Source organism: Scyliorhinus torazame, chromosome 2 (assembly GCF_047496885.1).
Source record: "Scyliorhinus torazame isolate Kashiwa2021f chromosome 2, sScyTor2.1, whole genome shotgun sequence".
Taxonomy (NCBI): Eukaryota; Metazoa; Chordata; class Chondrichthyes; order Carcharhiniformes; family Scyliorhinidae; genus Scyliorhinus; species Scyliorhinus torazame.
The window spans coordinates 122,939,947-122,957,320 of record NC_092708.1 but is presented as its reverse complement, the minus strand read 5'-3'; the positions used below and the strand labels follow the sequence as shown (position 1 = coordinate 122,957,320).

Sequence of the window (17,374 nt, the reverse complement as noted above, 5' to 3'; positions counted from 1 at the left end):
TGAAAACTGCTGTGCTGGTTAAACTGGTGAGTGAAGCAGAAGGAATGGGGTCAGCTGTTTGTTTAAAACTGTTTCTAGCTCGGGATTGTAACTCAAGGTGGTTACTTCTTAATTTACTGCAATGATCTGTAAAACATGGGGAGCCGTAACGGAAGGATTTCTGCTCAGAGATTTAATTCACCAAGTGAATATCAGGAAAGCGAATCACCCACTTAAGAGGGCTTAATTATGTATACAAAGTGCTTTTTGCTGTAAGAAATATAAAACAGAGGCAATGAAAATTTGGATTCCAGGTTTGTGTCATGCGGTTCTAACTTGCAACAGCCATTTGAATTGAGAAACTGTTGCAAATTGGACAAATCACAAACTGTACTAAATCATGGAAACTGTAATAATTCCAGGAGGCGCAGAATGAAAGGCCAAATTAGTTTATTTTAAACTGAAAATAAAGCCGCTATCGCAGCACACAAAACAAATGTCGAAGTCCAGGACTATCGGAAACTGCCGGGCCAGGTCTGGGAGCTACATTTAAACGTCCGGCTAATGAGTTCCAGCTGGGTGGGTCTCTGTCTGCTCACTACGGAAATCGTATTCTACAAAACCCACGGGGAGATCGATCAGCGATTTTCCCCATGGTCCTCCTGAGGGTTATCACATCCCTCCCCCTCAAGCTGAATCATCCCCTTCACTCCCACGGCGATGAGGCCTTTTTCGTCGCATGGCACAAGGCATCTCGTCAGTGGCAGTTGGAGCCAGATTGGGGGCATATAACAGACTGGAGATCGTCGCTTCCTTGAAGGGCCAGAGGCAGAAGCTCGTCTTTGGTGCTGACGTCTGGTGGAGGATTAATCCCCTCCATCTCAATTTCGGACTCTGAATCTTCTTCATCGGGGGGAACGACCATAAGCTGAGTCCGCTTGCTGAAGATAGTTGCAATGGACGTCAAGGGCATTGTCTGCTGAAATGGTCTCCGCTGGAATGGGTTCCCAGCTTCTCAGGTGGTCCAGGTATTTTGTTACGGCCTTCCCTTGGACTTTGACTTTGTAAGAAACCAGACCAGTCTTTTCCAAGCACAGCTCCTGGGATCCATTGGGAGTCATCTCCAAATTTCTGCCGTGGACATGGACAGCATCTCCTGTTCTGAAGGTCCTTTCGGGTCTTCTGGTGTCATAATTCCTTTTTTAGGTCTCCTGCTTTGACTCCATCTATTTTATCCCCCCCACCCCCCCAATTTTGGGAAACAGCAGGCTGAGCCTGGTGTGCAGTTGATGTCCCATTAACAATTCCACTGTTGCGACTCCTGTTATTGTGTGCAGCGCCTTCTGTAATTAAAGATGAACCGGTTCAATTTCATACCCAATGAACTAGCAGGCAGTTTCTTCATTCCGGTTTTGAATGTTTGAATTGCCCGTTCGACCAGGTCATTAGATGATGGATTGTATGACCCCATTTGGATGTATTTAATGCCATTCAACTTCATGCATGTTTGAAATTCTCCACTGGTAAAGGGAGCACCATTATCGGATCCGAGGACTTCTGGTAGGCCGTGGGTACAAAAACTTTGCCGGAGATTTACTGGAGGACATACAATGTACTCTAACCATTTTGAGTGGGTGTCAACCATAATAAGTAACATTAATCCCAAGAGCGGACCAGCGAAGCCCATGTGCACCCATACCCATGGTTTTTCCTGGCCATTCCCATGGGTGCAAAATGGCAAAAGGTGGGGGCTACTGATTCTCCTGGCATAAGGAGTAACTGCTGCACTAGATTCTCGATGTCTGTATCTGGCCCAGGCCACCTGACATAGCTCCTTGTGAGCATTTTCATCATGGATACCCCAGGGTGTCCATTGTTCAATTCCGTCACGATTGGGCACCAACCTGGGCAGGGGACAACAACTCCAGCTCCCCAGAAGATGATGCCATTTTCTTTTTTTTGTAAAGCATTTTATGAAGGTATTTATAATATCGGTAAACAGTACAAATACTGATAAACATAGTGTCTAAACCATTTCCATTCCTAACAAATCCCACCTACCTTAAACAAAAAGGAGCCTAACTCCCCCCCCCCCCCACACTTCTTCTTATGCCGCTGCTGACATTTAGTTTTCCCCGAAGAAGTCGACAAACAGCTGCCACCTCCGGACGAACCCGAGCATTGACCCTCTTAAGGTGAACTTAATTTTCTCAAGTCTGAGAAGCCCGGCCATGTTGTTAACCCAGATATCTGATTTTGGGGGCTTCGAGTCCCTCCATGCTAGCAATATCTGTCTCCGGGCTACCAAGGAGGCAAAGACCAAGACGTCAGCCTCTCTCGCGCCCTGGACTCCCGGATCTTCTGACACTCCAAAAATTGCCACCTCAGGACTCGGCACCACCCTTGTTTTTAGCACCATGGACATGACCTCTGCAAATCCCTGCCAGAATCCCCTAAGCTTCGGACATGCCCAGAACATATGGACATGGTTTGCTGGCCCTCCCGCACACCTCACACAGCTGTCCTCAATCCCAAAAAACGTGCTCATCCGGGCCACCGTCATGTGTGCCCGGTTAACGACCTTGAATTGTATCAGGCTGAGACTGGCACATGATGAGGACATGATGAGGACGGGCAGCATGGTAACATTGTGGATAGCACAATTGCTTCACAGCTCCAGGGTCCCAGGTTCGATTCCAGCTTGGGCCACTGTCTGTGCGGAGTCTGCACATCCTCCCCGTGTGTGCGTGGGTTTCCTCCGGGTGCTCCGGTTTCCTCCCACAGTCCAGAGATATGCAGGTTAGGTGGATTGGCCATGATAAATTGCCCTTAGTGTCCAAAATTGCCCTTAGTGTCGGGTGGGGTTACTGGGTTATGGGGATAGGGTGGATGTGTTGACCTTGGGTATGGTGCTCTTTCCAAGAGCCGGTGCAGACTCGATGGGCCGAATGGCCTCCTTCTGCACTGTAAATTCTATGATATCTATGATATGTTGACTCTGCTCAAAGCATCCGCCCACAAACCCCCGTCTATCTCCCCCCCCCCCCCCCCCCCCCCCCCCAGCTCCTATTCCCATTTGCACTTTAGCTCCTCTATCTGAGTTACCTACGACTCCATGAGTTCTTTATAGATATCTGAGACCTTCCCATCTCCCACCCCCGTTCTAGAAACTACCCTGTCCTGTATCCCCCGTGGCGGTAGGTCAAAACCTGCCTTCGCAAAAAATCCCGTGTCTGCATATATCTAAATGCATTCCCTCCCGGCAATTCAAATTTCTCCTCTAAATCCTCCCAACAGTGGAAGCTCCCATCTATGAATAAATCTCCCATCCTCTCGATCCCTGCTCTCTGCCATCTCCGAAACCCCCATCTAGCCTCCCCAGAATAAACCGATGATTGTTACAAATTGGAGCCCAGACCGATGCTCCCTCCACTCTCATATGCTTCCTCCACTGACTCTTGGGGCCGCCACTACCACGGGCTTTTGGAGTATCGGGCCGGCGAGAAGGGCAGAGATGCCATTATCAATGCCCCCAGACTTGTGTCCTTAAACGATGCCGCCTCCCCTCGCTCCCACACATCCCCCAACCCCCACTTCCTAATCATGGCTATGTTTGCCGCCCAGTAGTATCTGCTAAAGCTCGGCAGCGTCAACCCACCCTCCCTCCGACTATCCTCCAGCAGCACTTTCTTCACTCGCGGGGTTTTACCCGCCCACACTAAACCAGAAATCACCTTATTTACCCGTTTAAAAAAGGCCTTTGGGAGAAAGATGGGGAGGCATTGGAAAACAATCAGAAATCTCGGGAGGACCAACACTTTCACGGTCTGTACCCTCCCTGCCAGTGACAGCGGGAGCATGTCCCACCTTTGAAGGTCCTCCTTCATTTGTTCCGCTAGCCGGGTCAAATTTAGTTTCTGTAACAGCTCCCATTCCTGTGCCACCTGGATTTCCAAATAGCAGAAGCTCCCTCCCACCACTCTGAACGGCAGCTCTCCCAGTCTCCTCTCCTGCCCCCTTGCCTGGATTGCAAAGATCTCACTTTTCCCCATATTCAATTTGTATCCCGAAAACCAGCCAAATTCTCCTAGGCATAATCTCCCCCATCCCCCGGACCAACCCCTTCCAGTCCCTTGATGCTCTTAGCACCATCGCCAGTGGCTCTATGTGTGTTAGTCACTGTTAAGTAATGGGTTAAGAGACATTGCAATTAGTTTGTCTCATTTATGTTAAGTATCCATTAATTGACACTGATATGTAAAGGGGCTTCAGGTGGCCTCTGGCGGGTGATGTATAGTGAGAGTTTTGTGCAAAGGCTGTTGGAATGAAATAAATGGGTGTTTGTGAAAAAGGAACAGAACTTTAGACTCTTCATATCACAGCAAATAAAACGTCTAACAATTGGTAGCAGAGGATGGTTGCTGTGTAAATGTGAAGGGTTGAAAGATACAACTTTTCCAGATCAAACCAAGGAGTGAGTGAGAAAAGAAGAAAAAAAAAAGGGATATATGGCTGAACCGAGGATTAAGATGGCTGGATATGACTTCTTGCCTTATTTTCTGAAAGGGAATCGTACGACCAATGGAGAAGTGCAGTAGTTATGTGGACTAAGGTAACTGCTTTGGGAAAGAGAAACAAGATATGGCATTGGCTCTTTCTCTACCATATGGCAGTAAAATCCGAAACAAAGTGCTTTCTGAGCTGGAATTGGAAGAGTTAGACTCAGAAGAAGGTCTGGAGACTTTATTACATTATATGGATAAGATTTATAAGAAAGATGACTTGTTAAGTGCGTATGAAGCATGGTCGGATTTTGATAAGTTCCGGAAAATGGAGGATATCTCCATGGAAGACTACATAATGGAATTTGGCAGACTATATAAAAGGCTACAGAAACACAATCTGGAATTTCCACAGTCTGTGTTGGCCTTTAAATTACTTGACTGTGCTCGAGTGAGCAACATGGATAGGCTCCTGGTTTTGACAGGAGTTCAGTTTACTGATAAGGATACCTTATTCGAACAGATGACAAAAGCTTTACAAAAGTTTCTGGGGAAACATTCGATTCCGATGGCTCTGATGACCCAAATAGGTCAGCCTGCAATAAGGCAGAATATGGAAGATACACTACTAACAGGATGGCAAAATCGCATGACTACGAACAGGGCTCAAGACTATAGAAGGAGACTGAGACAAGGAAATTATGAAGACAGTTTTATGCTGGTAATGAGGGTGTTGGTTGCAGAATCCTTCTACTGTGCTGTATTGGACAGTGGCTGCACATCAGTGTGTGGAATTGACTGGTTAAAATGTTACCTGGACTCTTTGAATGCTGAAAATCGTAACAAGGTTAAGGAATTTGAAAGTTCCACAAGTTTCAGGTTTGGGGCTGATAATACTCTGAAGTCGCTGAAAAGAGTGGTGATCCCTTGCAATATTGCCGGAGTGAATCATTTCATTAGCACGGATGTTGTATCAAGTGAGATACCTTTGCTTCTGAGCAGACCGTCGATGATGAAAGCACACATGAAACTGGATATGGAACAGGATAAGGCAACAGTTTTTCGAAAGACGGTGGACTTACAATTTACACAGTCAGGACACTATTGTATTCCATTACTGACAAATAATATTTCAAGTAGAGTGGTTAAAGATATGTTAATGACAGTTGAAAATGGGACTTTAGCTGATAAAAAGCTTGTGGTATTAAAACTGCATAGGCAATTTGCACATCCGTCTCCTCGGAGGCTGAAAAATGTATTAAAGGATGCAGGGGTAAGGGATGACGACTATACTAAACTGATAGAACTGGTTAGTGACCGCTGTGAAGTTTGTAGGAAGTACAGAAGGACACCAGCAAGACCAATAGTAACCCTACCTTTGGCCAGGGATTTTAATGACATTGTGGCCATGGACTTTAAGATCTGGAATAAAGCAAATAATATATTTATTTTGCATTTTGTAGATTTAGCAACCAGATTTAGTCAATCAACGATTGTACAAAGTAAAGAAAAGAGAGTAATTCTGGATCAAATCGTGGAAAAATGGATAGGGACAGGAATGGGTCCACCGGCAAAATTCCTTACGGACAATGGGGGAGAATTTGCTAATGATGAGTTTAGGGATATGTGTGAAAACATGAATATCAGAGTTATGAATATGGCTGCAGAAAGCCCATTTAGTAATGGTGTCTGTGAAATAAATCATGCTGTCATCGATGACATGCTTCGGAAAATTTTGGCAGATCAACCAAATTTCAGGCTAAATTCAGCTTTAGCATGGGCAGTACATGCAAAGAATTCATTGTTGGGGGCTATAGTCCTTATCAAATAGTGTTTGGTAGAAATCCTAAAATTCCGTCCATTTCGGATGACCAGCCTCCAGCTTGGGAGGGGACTACAATTAGTTCTGGTTTTGCTGAACATTTAAATGCATTACAGAGCAGTAGGAAAGCTTTTTTGGAAGCAGAAGTCTCTGAAAGAATTCGCAGAGCTTTAAGACATAACGTACGGCCATCAGATGCCGTTTTTCAGCAAGGAGGCATGGTATACTATAAGAAAGACAATTCTAATGAATGGAAAGGCCCAGGGAAGATCATAGGCATAGATGGCAAAACAATTATTTTGCAACATGGTAATCGAACTGTTAGAGTACATTCATCAAGGATAATGGGTACAGATTACAAATTTTCAACTTTAGACAGAGCAGACAGACATGACGAGGAACCAGAGTCATCTGATACGCATGTGTTACAGAACTATGAGGACCAATTAACTGATATAGACAGGGTTTCTGTGGAGGAACACAACACTTCTGATGAATTAGAACAGGCCATTTTTCCAAAAGGGCAACTGCCAAAAGTTGGTACAAAAGTGACATACTTGCCTGAAGGGTCTAGTCAATGGAAGGATTCAACTGTTATTAGTAGAGCAGGGAAGACCACTGGAAAGTATAAACATTGGTTGAATGTCCAGCATTCAGGGGAAGGAATCAAGACAATGGATTGGGAAAACAAAGTTCAAAAATGGAGGGCACAGAAATGCAGTGCCAGTTCAGATAGTACATCAAATAGTGAACAGGTCCGCAGGAAAAGGTGGAGAACAATTGAAAGGACATCCCAAAATCAAGGGAAAAATCAAGCAGTAGCAGTACAGAACGAGATACCAGGCGGGAGAGGGGACGTAGTTTATCAAGATCTCGGAACATGAGTAAGACTACGAATACTAGAACAAAGAACAAAGAACAAAGAAATGTACAGCACAGGAACAGGCCCTTCGGCCCTCCAAGCCCGCGCCGACCATACTGCCCGACTAAACTACAATCTTCTACACTTCCTGGGTCCGTATCCTTCTATTCCCATCCTATTCATATATTTGTCAAGATGCCCCTTAAATGTCCCTATCGTCCCTGCTTCCACTACCTCCTCCGGTAGCGAGTTCCAGGCACCCACTACCCTCTGCGTAAAAAACTTGCCTCGTACATCTACTCTAAACCTTGCCCCTCTCACCTTAAACCTATGCCCCCTAGTAATTGACCCCTCTACCCTGGGGAAAAGCCTCTGACTATCCACTCTGTCTATGCCCCTCATAATTTTGTAGACCTCTATCAGGTCGCCCCTCAACCTCCTTCGTTCCAGAGAGAACAAACCGAGTTTATTCAATCGCTCCTCATAGCTTATGCCCTCCATACCAGGCAACATTCTGGTAAATCTCTTCTGCACCCTCTCTAAAGCCTCCACATCCTTCTGGTAGTGTGGCGACCAGAATTGAACACTATACTCCAAGTGTGGCCTAACTAAGGTTCTATACAGCTGCAACATGACTTGCCAATTCTTATACTCAATGCCCCGTCCAATGAAGGCAAGCATGCCGTATGCCTTCTTGACTACCTTCTCCACCTGTGTTGCCCCTTTCAATGACCTGTGGACCTGTACTCCTAGATCTCTTTGACTTTCAATACTCTTGAGGGTTCTACCATTCACTGTATATTCCCTACCTGCATTAGCCCTTCCAAAATGCATTACCTCACATTTGTCCGGATTAAACTCCATCTGCCATCTCTCCGCCCAAGTCTCCAGACAATCTAAATCCTGCTGTATCCTCAGACAGTCCTCATCGCTATCCGCAATTCCACCAACCTTTGTGTCGTCTGCAAACTTACTAATCAGACCAGTTACATTTTCCTCCAAATCATTTATATATACTACAAACAGCAAAGGTCCCAGCACTGATCCCTGTGGAACACCACTGGTCACAGCCCTCCAATTAGAAAAGCATCCCTCCATTGCTACCCTCTGCCTTCTATGGCCTAGCCAGTTCTGAATCCACCTTGCCAGCTCACCCCTGATCCCGTGTGACTTCACCTTTTGTACTAGTCTACCATGAGGGACCTTGTCAAAGGCCTTACTGAAGTCCATGTAGACAACATCCACTGCCCTACCTGCATCAATCATCTTAGTGACCTCCTCGAAAAACTCTATCAAGTTAGTGAGACACGACCTCCCCTTCACAAAACCGTGCTGCCTCTCACTAATACGTCCATTTGCTTCCAAATGGGAGTAGATCCTGTCTCGAAGAATTCTCTCCAGTAATTTCCCTACCACTGAAGTAAGGCTCACCGGCCTGTAGTTCCCGGGATTATCCTTGCTACCCTTCTTAAACAGAGGAACAACATTGGCTATTCTCCAGTCCTCCGGGACATCCCCTGAAGACAGCGAGGATCCAAAGATTTCTGTCAAGGCCTCAGCAATTTCCTCTCCAGCCTCCTTCAGTATTCTGGGGTAGATCCCATCAGGCCCTGGGGACTTATCTACCTTAATATTTTTTAAGACACCCAACACCTCGTCTTTTTGGATCACAATGTGACCCAGGCTATCTACACCCCCTTCTCCAGACTCAACATCTACCAATTCCTTCTCTTTGGTGAATACTGATGCAAAGTATTCATTTAGTACCTCGCCCATTTCCTCTGGCTCCACACATAGATTCCCTTGCCTATCCTTCAGTGGGCCAACCCTTTCCCTGGCTACCCTCTTGCTTTTTATGTACGTGTAAAAAGCCTTGGGATTTTCCTTAACCCTATTTGCCAATGACTTTTCATGACCCCTTCTAGCCCTCCTGACTCCTTGCTTAAGTTCCTTCCTACTTTCCTTATATGCCACACAGGCTTCGTCTGTTCCCAGCCTTTTAGCCCTGACAAATGCCTCCTTTTTCTTTTTGACGAGGCCTACAATATCACTCGTCATCCAAGGTTCCCGAAAATTGCCGTATTTATCTTTCTTCCTCACAGGAACATGCCTGTCCTGTATTCCCTTCAACTGACACTTGAAAGCCTCCCACATGTCAGATGTTGATTTGCCCTCAAACATCCGCCCCCAATCTATGTTCTTCAGTTCCCGCCTAATATTGTCATAATTAGCCTTCCCCCAATTTAGCACATTCATCCTCGGACCACTCTTATCCTTGTCCACCAGTACTTTAAAACTTACTGAATTGTGGTCACTGTTACCAAAATGCTCCCCTACTGAAACATCTACCACCTGGCCGGGCTCATTCCCCAATACCAGGTCCAGTACCGCCCCTTCCCTAGTTGGACTGTTTACATATTGTTTTAAGAAGCCCTCCTGGATGCTCCTTACAAACTCCGCCCCGTCTAAGCCCCTGGCACTAAGTGAGTCCCAGTCAATATTGGGGAAGTTGAAGTCTCCCATCACCACAACCCTGTTGTTTTTACTCTTTTCCAAAATCTGTCTACCTATCTGCTCCTCTATCTCCCGCTGGCTGTTGGGAGGCCTGTAGTATACCCCCAACATTGTGACTGCACCCTTCTTATTCCTGATCTCTACCCATATAGCCTCACTGCCCTCTGAGGTGTCCTCTCGCAGTATAGCTGTGATATTCTCCCGAACAAGTAGCGCAACTCCGCCTCCCCTTTTACATCCCCCTCTATCCCGCCTGAAACATCTAAATCCTGGAACGTTTAGCTGCCAATCCTGCCCTTCCCTCAACCAGGTCTCTGTAATGGCAATAACATCATAGTTCCAAGTAGTAATCCAAGCTCTAATTTCATCTGCCTTACCCGTAATGCTCCTTGCATTAAAACATATGCACTTCAGGCCACCAGACCCGCTGTGTTCAGCAACTTTTCCCCGTCTGCTCTGCCTCAGAGCCACACTGTCCCTATTCCCTAGTTCTCCCTCAATGCTCTCACCTTCTGACCTATTGCTCCCGTACCCACCCCCCTGCCATACTAGTTTAAACCCTCCCGTGTGACACTAGCAAACCTCGCGGCCAGGATATTTATGCCTCTCCGGTTTAGATGCAACCCGTCCATCTTATACAGGTCACACCTGCCCCGGAAGAGCTCCCAGTGGTCCAGAAAACGGAAACCCTCCCTCCTACACCAGCTGTTTAGCCACGTGTTTGTCTGCTCTATCTTCCTATTTCTAGCCTCACTGGCACGTGGCACAGGGAGTAATCCCGAGATTACAACCCTCGAGGTCCTGTCCTTTAACTTTCTGCCTAGCTCCCTGAACTCCTGCTGCAGGACCTCATGCCCCTTCCTGCCTATGTCGTTAGTACCAATATGTACAACGACCTCTGCCTGTTTGCCCTCCCCCTTCAGGATTCCCTCTACCCGTTCGGAGACATCCTGGACCCTGGCACCAGGGAGGCAACATACCATCCTGGAGTCTCTTTCACGTCCACAGAAGCGCCTATCTGTGCCCCTGACTATAGAGTCCCCTATTACTATTACTCTTCTGCGCTTTGACCCTCCCTTCTGAACATCAGAGCCAGCCGTGGTGCCACTTCTCTGGCTGCTGCTGTTTTCCCCTGATAGGCTATCCCCCCCGACAGTATCCAAAGGGGTATATCTGTTCGAGAGGGGGACAACCACAGGGGATTCCTGCACTGACTGCCTGCCCTTTCTGGTGGTCACCCATTTCTCTGCCTGCACCTTGGGTGTGACCACATTTACATAACTGCGATCTATGACGCTTTCCGCCACCTGCATGCTCCTAAGTGCATCCAATTGCTGCTCCAACCGAACCATGCGGTCTGTGAGGAGCTCCAGTTGGGTGCACTTTCTGCAGATGAAGCCACCCGGGACGCTGGAAGCCTCCCGGACCTGCCACATCTCACAGTCAGAGCACAGCACCCCTCTAACTGACATTGCGTCAATTAATTAAAATTAAAATTTGTCTCTTTTTTTTTTAAATACTTTTTTTTTAAAATTGCAAAGTTACTGTCAACTATCTGTTTCCTAGCACTAGATTTCTAATAGAAATGCGATAGCTAACTATAATACTCTCCGATCTCTGGCTTAGATATCCTCTAAATTATAATTAAGTTATTATGTTTAATTAGTTCCCAAATACTCAAATATTTTTTAAATTTAGGTTAGAATCCCAACCAGCCACTCAGGTCACAGCTTTTCTGTGATGTCGCTTCAATTTCCCCCCCGACACACACAATTTGAAAAAAGGTATAAAAGTAAAAATCACTTACTTGCCTTCTGAGTGTCTGAGATGTTCTCAGGTTCTCTCGCTGACAGAGACTAATAGGAGTAGAAGCCCACATGCACGTGAGATTTTGGTGGCTTCAAATAAATTGGATGAAAAAGTTATCAAAGAAGCTAAACATCAAGAATTGCATAGTTGGAGTGAATTTGGGGTATACACGGAAGTACCGGATAGGGGACAAAGAGCTCTATCCCACAGATGAATTTGCACGGAAAAGGTTCTTCCGGATGGAACTTATAAGGCCAGGCTCGAAACTTCCGGTTGCGGTGATGCCTTGCTAGCCGCACGTTTCGGCGGCTCCAGCTCCGACGGACCTTCGGGCTCTTTTAAGAGCCCCAACGGGAAATTTATTGGCGACGCAACCCGGTGTGGGGTGAGTGAGAAGGGAGTCCCCCCCCCCCCAACGAAGGAGGAAAAAACCGGCGGCGGCGGCTGCAGCGCGAGGAATCGTCGACCAAAGGGTCAGAAAGGGAGAAGCACAAGATGGCGGCGGAGAAAGCGCAGGCGACATTGGGGCCCGAGCAGGATGAATTTTTGAGACGGTGCGTGGAGCTGCTGACCCCGATGCTACAGGCAATTGAGGGGCTCAAGGAGACACAAAAGACCCAGGAGACAGAGCTCCGCGTGGTGGAGCAGAAGGTGACGGATAATGAGGACGAGATCCTGGGCCTGGCGGTTAAGACACAGACGCACGAGGCACTTCATAAAAAATGCACTGAAAGGATCGAGGCCCTAGAAAACGGAGCGCGAAGGAAGAACCTTCGGATACTGGGTCTCCCTGAGGGTGTGGAAGGAGTGGACTGTGGAGCTTATGCAAGTACGATGCTGAGCTCACTGATGGGTGCTGAGGCCCCTACGGGCCCCTTGGAGGTGGAGTGGGCACATCAGATCCCGGCGAGAAGACCAAAAGCGGGAGAACCACCCAGGGCGATAATCGTGCGATTTCACCGCCTTAAGGAAAGAGAAGAAGTCCTGAGATGGGCTAAAAAGGTGCGGAGTAGCAGATGTGAGAATGCAGTGGTACGGGTGTACCAGGATTGGAGTGCGGAGGTGGCGAGAAGGAGGGCGAGCTTTAACCGAGCCAAGGAGGTGTTGCATAAAAAGAAGGTGAAGTTCGGGATGCTGCAGCCGGCAAGACTATGGGTCACGTATCAGGAGAGACACCATTATTTTGAGACGGCGGAGGAAGCATGGACCTTTATCAAAGAGGAGAAATTGGATCGGAACTGAGGGACTGATGCTTCAGGAAATGTTATTGTTAATGTTATGGTTGAAGTTAATTGAGAAGTAAATTGGGAAGGGGGGAGACATTGGGAAATGTGGGCTCCGGTGAGGGGGGAAAGACGGGACATAGATGGAGAATGAGGAAGGGGAGGGGGAGGGGAAAGGGAGCTGCGCCACAAGAGGCGGGTCAGGTAAAGGGATGTTTCCGCGCCAGAAAGAATATGGCGGGAAGACAGGCGCAAGGGAGTTCCCCACACGGGGGGGTCGAGGAGTGAGCAGGAGCAGCCGGGGTCAGTTGAAGTCAGCTGACTTACGGAAGTAATATGGGGGGAGCAATCACGCTAGAAAGAGATCTAGCGGGGAGGGGGTGGGGGGGGGGGGACAACTGGGTTGCTGCTGCGGAAATCCAAAAGGAAATGGCTAAAGAGTGGGTGGACGGGGATGGTATGCGACGCTGGGGGAGCGAGTGGGAGCGCGGAGGCGGGATATGGGACTGGCCTAGAGAAGGTAATGGCTAGTCGACACGGGAGGGGGGCAGGTAGCCCCCTAGTGAGGCTGATCACGTGGAACGTGAGAGGCCTGAACGGACCGATAAAAAGGGCCCGAGTGCTCGCGCATCTGAAAGGGCTAAGGGCAGACGTGGTTATGCTCCAAGAGACGCACCTAAAGGTGGCGGACCAAGTTAGGTTAAGGAGAGGATGGGTGGGACAGGTGTTCCACTCAGGACTAGACGCAAAGAACAGAGGGGTGGCCATTTTGGTGGGGAAACGGGTAGCATTTGAAGCAAAGAACATCGTAGCAGATAGCGGAGGTAGATATGTAATGGTGAGTGGCAAGCTGGAGGGAATGGAGGTCGTGTTGGTTAATGTGTATGCCCTGAACTGGGACGATGCGGAATTTATGAGACGGATGCTGGGGCGTATACCGGACCTGGAGGTAGGAAACTTGATTTTAGGAGGGGACTTTAATATGGTGCTGGACCCGGGGCTAGATAGATCCAGCTCAAGGACCGGAAGAAGGCCGGCAGCGGCCAAGGTACTTAAGGGGTTTATGGACCAAATGGGGGGAGTGGATCCATGGCGATTTCTTAGACCTAGGGCTAGGGAGTTCTCCTTCTTCTCCCATGTCCATAAAGTGTACTCCCGGATAGATTTTTTTGTTTTGGGAAGGTCGTTGATCTCTAGGGTGGAAGAAGCTGAGTATTCAGCCATCGCGGTTTCGGATCATGCCCCACATTGGGTGGACCTGGAATTAGGAGAGGAAAGGGAGCAGAGAGCACTCTGGCGATTAGATGTGGGATTGATGGCGGATGAGGGAGTGTGTGCAAGAGTGCGGGGGTGTATTGAGAGATACCTGGAGGTCAATGACGACGGCGAGGTCCCTGTGGGAGTGGTATGGGAAGCACTAAAAGCGGTGGTCAGAGGAGAGCTGATCTCCATTGGGGCCCACAAAAGGAAAACAGAGGCCAAGGAAAGGGAAAGATTACTGGGGGAGATTTTAAGGGTGGATAGGGAATTTGCAGAGACCCCGGAGGAGGGACTGTACAGGGAGAGGAGATGACTCCAGACGGAGTTTGACCTTCTGACCACCAGAAAGGCGGAGGTGCTGTGGAGGAAGGCACAGGGGAGGAGGATTGAATATGGGGAAAAGGCCAGTCGCCTGTTGGCTCATCAATTGCGAAAGAGGACAGCAGCGAGGGAGATAGGAGGAATTAGAGACGAAAAGGGAGACACGGTGCGAAGAGCAGGAAAGATAAATGAGGTGTTCAAGACCTTCTATGAGGGACTGTATAGGTCTCAACCCCCAGAGGGAGAGGAGGGGATGCGGCAGTTCCTGGATCAATTGAGGTTCCCGAAAGTGGAGGAGCAGGAGGTGGTAGGCCTGGGGGCACCGATTGGGGTGGACGAGGTTATTAAGGGACTGGGAAGCATGCAAGCAGGGAAGGCTCCGGGACCAGACGGGTTCCCGGTGGAATATTACAGAAAATATGTGGACTTGTTGGCCCCGTTGATGGTGAGGACGTTTAATGAGGCCAGGGAAGGAGGGACTTTACCCCCGACGATGTCGGAGGCGACGATATCGCTAATTTTGAAGAGGGATAAAGATCCGTTGCAGTGCGGGTCCTATAGACCTATTTCATTATTGAACGTGGACGCCAAAATGTTGGCAAAGGTACTGGCATCGTGGATAGAGGACTGTGTCCCGGGGGTGGTACACGAAGACCAGACAGGGTTCGTAAAAGGGAGACAACTGAATGTTAACGTGCAACAACTCATGAACGTCTCCTTACCTTCCCTAGGAAGTCCACCTCCGGGGTTTCGCTCCCAACGTGGCTGGCAGCCCCAGGACCCGTCCTCCTCCGCAAGCACGTGCGGCTTGACAAGGCGGGCCCGGTGGTCGAAAGGGTATAGCTGCTACATGCGAACCCGCAGTACGCATACGTGGCGTACCCCGACGGCCGCCAAGACACAGTCTCCCTCAGGGACCTGGCACCAGCTGGTTCCCCACCCCCACCGCTCCAATTGCCCCGGCGCCATCCAACCTCCCCCCAGCGCACCTCACCTCAGCCCCCGCTGCAGGTCGATCCGTCCTCCCATTGGTTCCACCCGGGGATGAGGATGAGGGCTACATGCTCCCGGAGTCACAGGCGACCAAGCCGGCGCCTGCATCACCACCGGGACTGCGGCGCTCACAACGGAGGATCAAGGCACCCGATCGGCTATTTTTGTGAACTTTCGCCGGGGGCGGGGGGCTGAATGTGGTAGTCACCACTGTTTGTATAATACGTATATGAGAGGTAATACGGTACGGCTCCTGTACTACAGGTATGGGGGTAGATCCCTGCCTGCTGGCTCCGCCCAGTAGGCGGAGTATAAATGTGTGTGCTCACCGAGCTGCAGCCATTTCGGCAGCAGCTGCAGGAGGCAACACATCTCTGCTTAATAAAGCCTCGATTACTCTCTACTCTCGTCTCGTCGTAATTGATAGTGCATCACTATGACCAAAGCAAACAGCAGCGGGGAGAGTGGACATCCTTGCCTTGTACCTCACTGCAGTTTAAAATAACCTGACGTCAGCCATTCGTTCGAACACTCGCCACCGGTGCCTGGTACAACAACTTAACCCAATAAATGAAGTCCCGCCCAAACCCAAACCGTCCTAATACCTCCCACAAATAGTTCCACTGCACCCGGTCGAAGGGCCTTTTCAGCGTCTATCGCGACGACTACCCCCACCGCCCTTCCCTCTTGAGGGCATCATGTTCACATTTAAGAGCCTTCGAACGTTGACCGTTAGCTACCTGCCCTTAACAAACCCCGTCTGGTCTTCCTCTATCATCTCTGGGACACCATCTTCTATCCTTGAGGCCAAGATTTTAGCCAATAGTTTGGCATCGACATTCAATAGGGAGATTGGTCTGTATGATCCGCATAGCTCTGGGTCCTTCTCTCGCTTCAGGATAAGTGAGATTGAGGCCTGTGACATTGTTGGGGGAAGAAAACCCCGCTCCCTTGCCTCATTAAATGCCCTCACCAGCAGCGGGCCCAGCATCTCCGAGAACGTTTTGTAAAATTCCACTGGGTAACCGTCCGATTCCGGGGCCTGACCCGACTGCATGGCCTCCAGCCCCTCTGCTATTTCTTCAATCCTGATCGGGGCTCTCAACCCCTCCACTACACTTTCCTCCACCTTCGAAAACGTCAACTCTCCCAAAAACTGCCTCACCCCCTCCACCCCAGCTGGGAGTTCCGACTCATACAGCCGCTTGTAAAATTCCTTAAACACCCCGTTCACCCCTGCTGGATCCGAGACCGTGTTCCCTCCTCTGTCCTTCTCTTTTCCTATCTCCCTGGCCGCCGCCATTTTCTTTAGCTGGTGTGCAAGCATCCCACTGGCCTTCTCTCCATACTCGTATATCGCCCCCCTCCCGACTTCCTCAACTGCTCCACCGCCTTCCCTGTAGACAACAGACCAAACTCCATCTGTAGCTTCTGCCGCTCCTTCATTAACCCTGCCTTCGGGGCCTCCGACTATCTCCTGTCTACCTGGAGTGTTTCCTCACCAACCTATCTATTTCTGGTCGCTCCACCTTCTCCCTATGGGCCCGTATCGATATTAGCTCCCCCCTAACCACTGCCTTCAGCGCTTCCCAAACCGTTGGTGCCGAAACTTCCCCCAAATCATTTATTTCCAGACTGTTCTGGATGGACTTCCTCACACGCACGCGCACCCCTTTGTCCGCTAACAGTCCTACGTCCAATCTCCATTGCGGGCGCTGACCCCCCTCCTTGCTCACCCGCAGATCCACCCAATGTAGGACATGGTCTGACACAGCAATCGCCGAATACTCTGTATCAACCACCCCTGCCAGTAAAGCCCTGTTCAAGATTTAAAAAATCGATCCGGGAGTATACTTTGTGGACATGGGATAAGAAAGAAAACTCCTTTGCTCCTGGCCGTCTGAACCTCCATGGGTCTACCCGCCCCCCCCCCCCCCCCCCATCTGCTCCATGAACCCCTTTAGTTTCTTCGCCACTGCTTACACCCTCCCTGTCTTTGACCTCGACCGATCCATAACCATATTAAAATCCCCACCGTGATCAGCTTATGCGAGTCAAGGTCCAGGATCTTCCTTAACACCCGTCTCAT

General features: G+C 49.1%; 1 protein-coding gene across 1 annotated transcript in view; it reads left to right on the top strand.

Annotated features, from left to right (window-relative positions):
* The window catches only part of dnah9l (dynein, axonemal, heavy polypeptide 9 like), a 1,249,478-nt gene that overhangs the window by 106,525 nt on the left and 1,125,579 nt on the right, over window positions 1-17,374 (top strand). The window lies entirely within an intron of this gene.